The sequence below is a fragment of the Bison bison genome, unplaced genomic scaffold (genome assembly GCF_000754665.1).
Source record: "Bison bison bison isolate TAMUID 2011002044 unplaced genomic scaffold, Bison_UMD1.0 scf7180017864079, whole genome shotgun sequence".
In the NCBI taxonomy this organism is placed as follows: Eukaryota; Metazoa; Chordata; class Mammalia; order Artiodactyla; family Bovidae; genus Bison; species Bison bison.
The window spans coordinates 967,868-975,873 of record NW_011494651.1 but is presented as its reverse complement, the minus strand read 5'-3'; positions in this window follow the sequence as shown (position 1 = coordinate 975,873).

The following is an 8,006-nucleotide window of genomic DNA, read 5'->3' as shown; positions in this document are numbered from 1 at the left end:
TCGTATCCAGCGTTGAGGAGTCCCTGGCGTATACAGGCGCTGCGCTAGACATTTAGGTACCGTCATCACCCCTGTCTTAGAGACGAGGAGGCCGCCACAGAGAGGTTAGGTGAACTGCCCGAGACTGAACAGTGAGCGGGGCGACAGGAGCACAGCCCAGGCGTCCGGCCCCCATGGACACTGAGCCGCGACCCCCTGCCGCCCCAGGATGGACACAGGAGCCGAGCTTGCTCAGTCTTAAACGCTCCCCGGGGCACTTCTGACACTCGATTTAAACAAGCATAGAGGCGTTTGGTCACTAGGCAGGAAGCCCTTATTCTGAGTTTTGCGTTTTTCAGTCCCAAATGACTTCAGTAACAGAGTCACAGAGAGGCACGTGACAGCAGGAACCAGGCCTCCAGCGTCCCGGGGCGTCTCAGTGTTGCCATACCTCACTTCCTGTATGGCCATCTTTCATTTTGCAGGAACATGCCTGACTTCTGTAACATGGAGGTGGCCAGAGCTGTGGACATGTCTTAAGTGGGAACTGGATTCAAGTCCGGGGTTCCTTTGAAGAAACCTGTAACCTTTAAGCTTTTTAAGGACATTAGTGAGGCCGTTCCCTGCTTTACAGTGAAACGTCTCTGTCCTGCAGCCAGGCCAGGCCTGCTGTCTGTTCGCATCTCCCAGCGCCTGAGGGTTCAGGCAGCATTTAGCCTCCATTCAGTGTCTGATAGAAGGAATGTTCAGTTGTCTGTGAAAACAACTGAGCCTTGTTACTTCAAAAGAATATTATTTAAAACAAATATCATTTGAAACATTCGGTAACAGAGAAGTTGTCAAAGACAAAGTATTCTATAGCCAGTCAGCTTGGAGATAGCGTGGGTTTTCTGGTGAGTCAGAGCCTTGCTAACATTTGGGCTTTTCAAGGACTGTGAGCAAAGCATCAGAAATCAACCAGGTGTCTACCAAAGATGCTAATAACAGGAAGGCATGTTCCTGATGTGATTTTTTTTTTCAAAGAATCTAGCTAGAATCAAACCAGGATTTCTTTTTGCTATTTTAATCACATAAACTAGTCAGTAAACATTTTCGAAGAATGATGTGAAAACATCATCTTTTTTCTGTTAAAAGACATTCCAGAGAAAGTCCCTATGCAGTTACTATTGTCTAATGACCGACATTTGAAAAACATATTTGACATTATCATAATACAGGCATTTTAAATTGCTGGCCAAATTTTTAAGATTTACAGATAAAACTGTCAACTTACACCGTGGTAATAGGTTCCACTCTGATAATTCTGTTCAGTTTTCCAGTGTAGCTAGAATTTAGTTTCAAAAGCCAAGTGTCTTTTGACAGTTCATGGATTATTCCTGTTCAGGCCTTTTCTTTCCTGAGTATCAGAAAGCAGAGCTGTTTCTCTTTGAAAGGTATCCGCCCTAGTGGGACCGACTCCAGCAGGGATGCGATGCAGGCCCAGGTCGGGCCCCAGAGCCGGGATGAAGCAGCGTCTGGGGGCATCAGCCGTCCTTTGGACAGGGCTCCTCTCTGGCCAGAGTCCCGCCCCATCCTCCCAGGAGCTGGGTGCTGGGGGCACCGTGGCTTCTTTCCCTTGTCCCTGCTCACGGACTGACTGGGCACTGACATGCCATGGATGAAAAGGAGCCCTGCAGCCCTTCCTTCGTCTGAGCCCCAGGGCAGCACACGGAAGCCAAATCAGTTGAACACCGAGTGGCCTGGGGTTGGGTTCAGAGTCCACAGCGGGTAGAGCCTCGGGAGCAGAGGCAGCCGGCCTCGTGGAGGTGTTTGTTTACAGTTCTCTATCCTACCCGAGGCGGGCGGGCATCTTTGCGGCTGCAGCTCCAGACCCTAGCTCAGCAGATCAAAGCCCACAGCGATGCTCCAGCTCCGCTGAGGGTATCCAGTCCCTCGTTTCCCTTCTTGAAGGTTGGGCGATTTAGGTGTAAATAGTAATCTTTCATGGTCTCCAAACGGACTCTACGTGTGACGATATGTAAACCTGAAAAGAAAACCTGTGGAGGTTTTTCACGACTTTGAGGCTCAATTAAAATGATTTCTACAAAGTATATTTTAGCAGAAACACCACGACGGCGTACTTTGACTGTATTAGGATCTGTTGGTGGTGTTTCCGTAAGCACTGTCAACGGCTTCAGGATTAACCATCTTCCACATACAATAGGAATAATTCCTAAGCAGTAATTGTGGTTGGCTGTTAGCCGTGCTTTATGACTTTGCATTTCTTTTGAAAGTTGATTTGCATGTTGGGTATTATTTATTTCTTCTCTATTGAATCTGTACCACTATTTTTTTCTCTAACGGGTGTTTCGGATTAAATATGGATACTACTTCAACGTGTTAACTTGCTGATTGAATCTTAATTTTTCCCCCAGAGATATCTTAACCTTTGGAGCTTTCATACAAGTTACTCTATTGAATGACAGAAAGCACGCCCCGGCTTTGGCGGGCCTGGGAGTTAGCAGGGAGGTCTGGAGGCCAGCAGCCGGAATGTGCTCAGATGCTGTATTTGCAGAATGAAATCACAGATACGCTTTAGGTTCGGCTTTCGACCCCTATAAAGCAGTATATACCCTTTGAGCTATACTATAAAATTTCCCAAGCTTCTGCTAAAGAACCTCTTAAAAGGCCCTCAGAGAAGTGGGAGAAAGACTAGAATAAAAGTCAGGAGTCCCAGGTTCAAGTGCCGGCAGGCTCCCAACAAGCCACGGGTCTTCTGGAAGGTGGTCTTTGGACTGTGGCCCTGTTGCCGCCTAGCACTGTAGCTGTCAGGTCGACACTGAGAATGGTCACAGCGCCCGCAGGCCAACTCCGCCCGCGCCACCCCCCGCGGGTTCTGTGGAAGGAAGCTGCTCAGGCAGCGGGCTCTTTCTTTCCTTGGTTAGGTGATCTCTGATGTCATGAGGTGATGGGCAAAAGGCCTAAGACACCACAGAAAGTTACAACAAAAGGTGGGGTGTTGGGGGGGAGTTGGGAGGAACACATACAATCAGGAAATAGGGTCATCACTTCAAATGACATCTCGTAGAAAGTCACTGCATTAGAAACACAAGCCAGGAGCCTCAGAACTGGCGTCAGCAAGGGCAGCCTGTACCTAGGAAGATGTACAGACGGTGCTTAGAGAGGAGGCAGCTCAGTAGGTCAGAGAGGACTTCCTTTTCACCCAGTCAACCCCCTTTCTTGCTGACTTTCTTGAAAGTCTCTACCCCGGAAGCTACCTGCCGTAGCTGCGCCCCTACCAACGGCCTGCTCTCAAAGGCTGCCTGTGTCCATTCTCTCACTCTGACAGAGATGCACTTGAGGAACCACTGTCATGCCCTAGCTTAGAAAAAAAAAGTTGACTGGAAGGGAAAACCTTGGGGAACTTTCTACCGGGAGGAGGGGTAAACATGTAATAATCCATGCAGTACCACGGCCCATTGTATATACACCTGTTGAGTGTGTAAACGCCCTGTACTCTGCGCTCGATTGTTAAAAGGACAGCACAGTTGGAAGACTTGTATGAGGAAGGAAAATATTTGTTTTGTTTTGGGCATGATCAGACAAAAGATGTCTTTTCCTTTGCTTACAGCTTTATTCAGTTCTCTCCTGACTTGGCCTCCACGTAAGCCAAAAGGCTTAACAAGACACTTTTTTCCTGTTTGTGGGTTAAGGAACCTGACTTTAATAAAACAATGAGACCGCTCCATTTGAAACATCATGGTTTTTAGTAAACTAGTGATTATATATTTTTAAAATTAATTTTTATTGGAGTATACTTGCTTTACAATGTTATATTACAATGTTATTGCTGTAAAGAGAATCAGTTAACACATGTACACATTTCCACTCTATAGATTTTCTTTCCCATTTAGGTCACCACCCATCATTGTAGGGTTCCCTATGCTAAACAGTAGGTTCTCTTAGTTACCAATTTTATATGTTGATTATATTTTCAATAAACCACTTTGTTAAAGAGATTTTAGACAGTTTCAGAAATCAGTGAAGCTTGGTCCTTTAATGGGCACACACATACCTTCAAGACACACTGCAGGGAGCCCCGTGTGGCTGTTCCGCCAACAAGCTCCATCTTGGGGTTTTCTGAACTGTGAAGGACCGCCACCTACCTTCCCAGGCGTGGTGAAGCAGGACTGAGACGTGTACAAAGGCTGGTGTAGTTCCAGGAAATTATGATGATCATTGTGCCAAAGGGGCATTTTATAGGTTATCTTGAAACAAGAGTCATAAGGGAAAACAGATGTAGCCCACTGGTCCTCAAATTTGACGTGAGTCCAAAACAGCGGTTAAAATCCAGATGGCTGGTGATAAAATATTCTGGAATTACTGCTAACAGTGGTCATGGGTGTGCAGCTCAGTGCACAGACTAGAAACAGCTGGGCTGTACACGTTAAAAAGGAGAATTCTATAGTACGTGAGCGACGTCTGCCTCTGCTTCGGCAGGCGCAGGGTGGGCCCCGAGTGTGATTCTGTCGGGCCCTGGGTGTTGCTCACTGCTCTCGGGACCAGCCTGCAGAACCACTGCTCCAGCCCAGCCGTCCGGCTGAGCGCCTCAAGCAGGGCCCGCGCGGCTGCAGCGCTCTCCCTCTAGGCAGCACCTGCACACTCGGCGTCTTCAGTAGTCTCCACGAGACGGTGCCAGCTCAGGAAAAATATTTTGATGGATAACTTAGTCTCTGTAATAGTTTTCTTTACCAGACACCTCTTATAAATAAGCTAAGTGAGTAACTCAGGAACGTTTTAAAAATATGAACCTTACTCTAAATTACAGTTTACTGTGTTAATGCCTTAGCAGTGATTTCCTAAATCACTGAAAACAAGGTTACACAGACGCAAAATACATTTTTATCCTCGATCATTTTGATCCTTAAGTTTCACAATGTCCTCCTGGACACAGAGTCCCAACTCTACTTACTTGCTGGAAGAAACCTCGCCTGCCCAAACCCATTTCTTTGGAAAGTGCACCCAGGAGCCCATGTCTGGAAGGTTTGCTGCAAGCATTAAACAAGAGAACATATGAAAAGCTGCTGGCACAATGCTTCTCACAATAGCCAATGAAAGGTCCGCTATTCCCAGTCTATAACCGTTATTCCCAGTTATAACCAGTCCGTTATTCCCTGTAAAACAAGGACCCACCAGAAAGTCCTGAATGGCCTGGAGTGGGTCTCATCCGGCACAAGGGCCCAAGGCACCTAGGGATCCCGTTACTGGGGGTCTGGGTCTCTCACCTCCCAGCCGACCCTCCTGCTGCCAGGGCTTCCGGGCACACTTGCACACGGCTCCTCCCCCTCCGGCGGGCTTGACTTGCACCAACACCAGGTGCAGCAGAGGAACATAAAGTGTCAGACACTGATTCTGTTTACTTTCCATTTATTCACATTTCATGGATTGATACACTTGCTCAACGGGATCATTCAAAAACTAATACACACCGAGATTACATTGTCTGACAATTCAAGTATTTTAGCTTTAGAAAACAGTTTCCTATGTAAAATAGAAAGCAAACAATTGATCCATTTGATATATGCTACCAAGTTTCCCGTCTCTGCTACAACTGGGTCTGCCACACCAGCCACACACACACACACACACACAGGCCTGTGCTCAGAGCACCACACGGGAAGGAAGTTGTGACAGGTCCCTCCCTGTCGCCTACTGGTGCTACAGGACAAAGCAGTTTGTACTCAGAGACTTCACTTCCAGAATAAGGATGACTACCAGGGGTTTGGGAGTGAGTCGCTCAGTTTGTAAAAATGCACTGCACTTGCATTTGGATTGTTCTGAACTGTTCTGAAACAGAATAACTGACAAATGCTCAGAAACAGGTAATTCGCTGACCTTTAAACCAAAAAAGCCTTCTCTAAACTCTAAGGTAGAATATTAGTTTTTTTCCCTCTACCCCAGAACAGGTAGATATTTTTTGGCATGCAGCATATCAAAAATATGATTTAGAATTCAAACTGTAAAACAATAATCCTTTTAAAAGAAAACCAGTCCATAAACCTGTTCTTTCATGAAAAACACAATCTAAAGTTTAAAAACTGGACACACATTTTCAGCCTGTAATTCTAATAATGAAAACAGCATCATACTCTATTTTTTGCTTAATGGGAATGCTCAAAAGGAAGAGATGAACACACAGCAGTTAAAAAAAAGGCCACTGGGATATTCGGTATTTGTCAAGATACAACACAATCTGATTTAAAGATATATACACCCTTTAGGACACATTTACGACACTCTCTTTGTAGATTCTCAAACCAAAGATTAAAAACTTCATCCACATTCAACATTTTAAAGCCTAATTTCTAATAACTTGTTAAAAAATAAATCTAAACCCAAGGGGTAGAATTGAGCTGTTAAACAGTGGGGACAAAAAGGCCAGCCCCCAGCCCTCCAGGGGCCAAGGCGCCCCTCCCCCAGTAACACACATGGACTTAAGATTTTACAGAGAAATCCACATACACTTATTAGGCTCTTTTACACTCAGACATAATTAAAGTGGAGACCGGCGAGTTCCTAAAGGACAAGAGTGATTTTAAGACAATACCACATTTTGATTTATGGTATACATACCACTGTCCCCCCTGTAATTTCCACTCTAACAGTACAGTCTTAGCAAGAATTTGTTGGGAATGTTAGAAAAAAAGAAAGCCACACACACCCAGTAATTTAAAAAGACAAACTTTTTAGGATGGTGGTGGGGAAGAGTGAATGCAACCAGGACTTTCATGCCATTTTTGGTGAACATTCCACATCACATGCAAAGGCAAACAAATAATGCACCAGAGTTCCTAGAGATACAGAAGTCTGCGAGCCTGACCTTCTGGTGGGACAAGGAGCATGTGCGGCTAAGCTAGGACATGCTGATGAGGTTTGTTCCCTAATTTCCTCGTCCCTGTAACAGCCGGATAAACCTAGTGTGAACAGGGAAGGGCCAGTATTAAGTAATCAGCCACTTGTTAACTAAAACTCATCTACAACGAACACTCATGAACTTCTCATTTCTAAAAAGTAAAAGAAACAATTGCCACTTCCTCCCCAGGCCTCATGATACAGCCAAATTCGATCCCATTCCCTAATAGTGCACGTTATCTACCCAAAGTCACACATGGGGCCAAAGTCTCCCACGGAATCAGAGGCGAGAATGCAGTAGTATAAGAATTTCATGATCATTGTTGGCCCAACTACTTTATCTCAAGTATTAAAGAGCAACGTATCATAAAATGGTTTCCCTGCTCCCTTTACATCTAAAAATTGTATTTTTTTTAATAAAAGCAACTGTACTATCTACAGTAATTTTGACTATTTTTTTTAAAGTCAGAAGACATTATGTTCTGAAGAGCAGAATATACAAGTGTGAGCCCTCAGGCACAGACCCTGAGCCTATCTGGTACCAGCATTAAATGACTCGTGAGGAATGAGTGGACATTTAGAACATTAAACCTGATATCTAGTTTGCGTGACCAGAGTCTTCAAAGAACGCTAGTGCTAGTTACCCAAAAGCTATGGAGAAGTGACGTGGCTACCTCGGGTGCAGCCACGGCTCCATTCCACATGTACATACGGGAACGTCTTACCGTTAAAAAGTAAATGGAAATTTCAGTATCAAATGCAGAATACACTGGCGTCTAAAAGTTAAAGGCAACGTTTACACACACAACTTCCTCTTCCATCACCTTATTGCGTGTTTCCTGCTGAGTTCACATGGCTCATGTGTAATAAAAGCTCCTATGACTTAAGTTTAGGGTTTAGATCCAGAGTTCATCACGGTACAATTAACTAAGAGCATATTCTTTCCCTTTTGTTGTACGGTTTAACCCTTTAGTCTCTAAGGGTTGTGACCACTGTCTGTGGTCTACAAACTACCAAATTTGTGCTTTTAAACCTCTTTCCTGGCAAGCCCCCCATCCCTTTTGTCTCTAGGGGGATAGAGAAGTAAGAGCACCTCATGAAGGAACCTACAAAACCAAAGAACAAGCTACTCATTT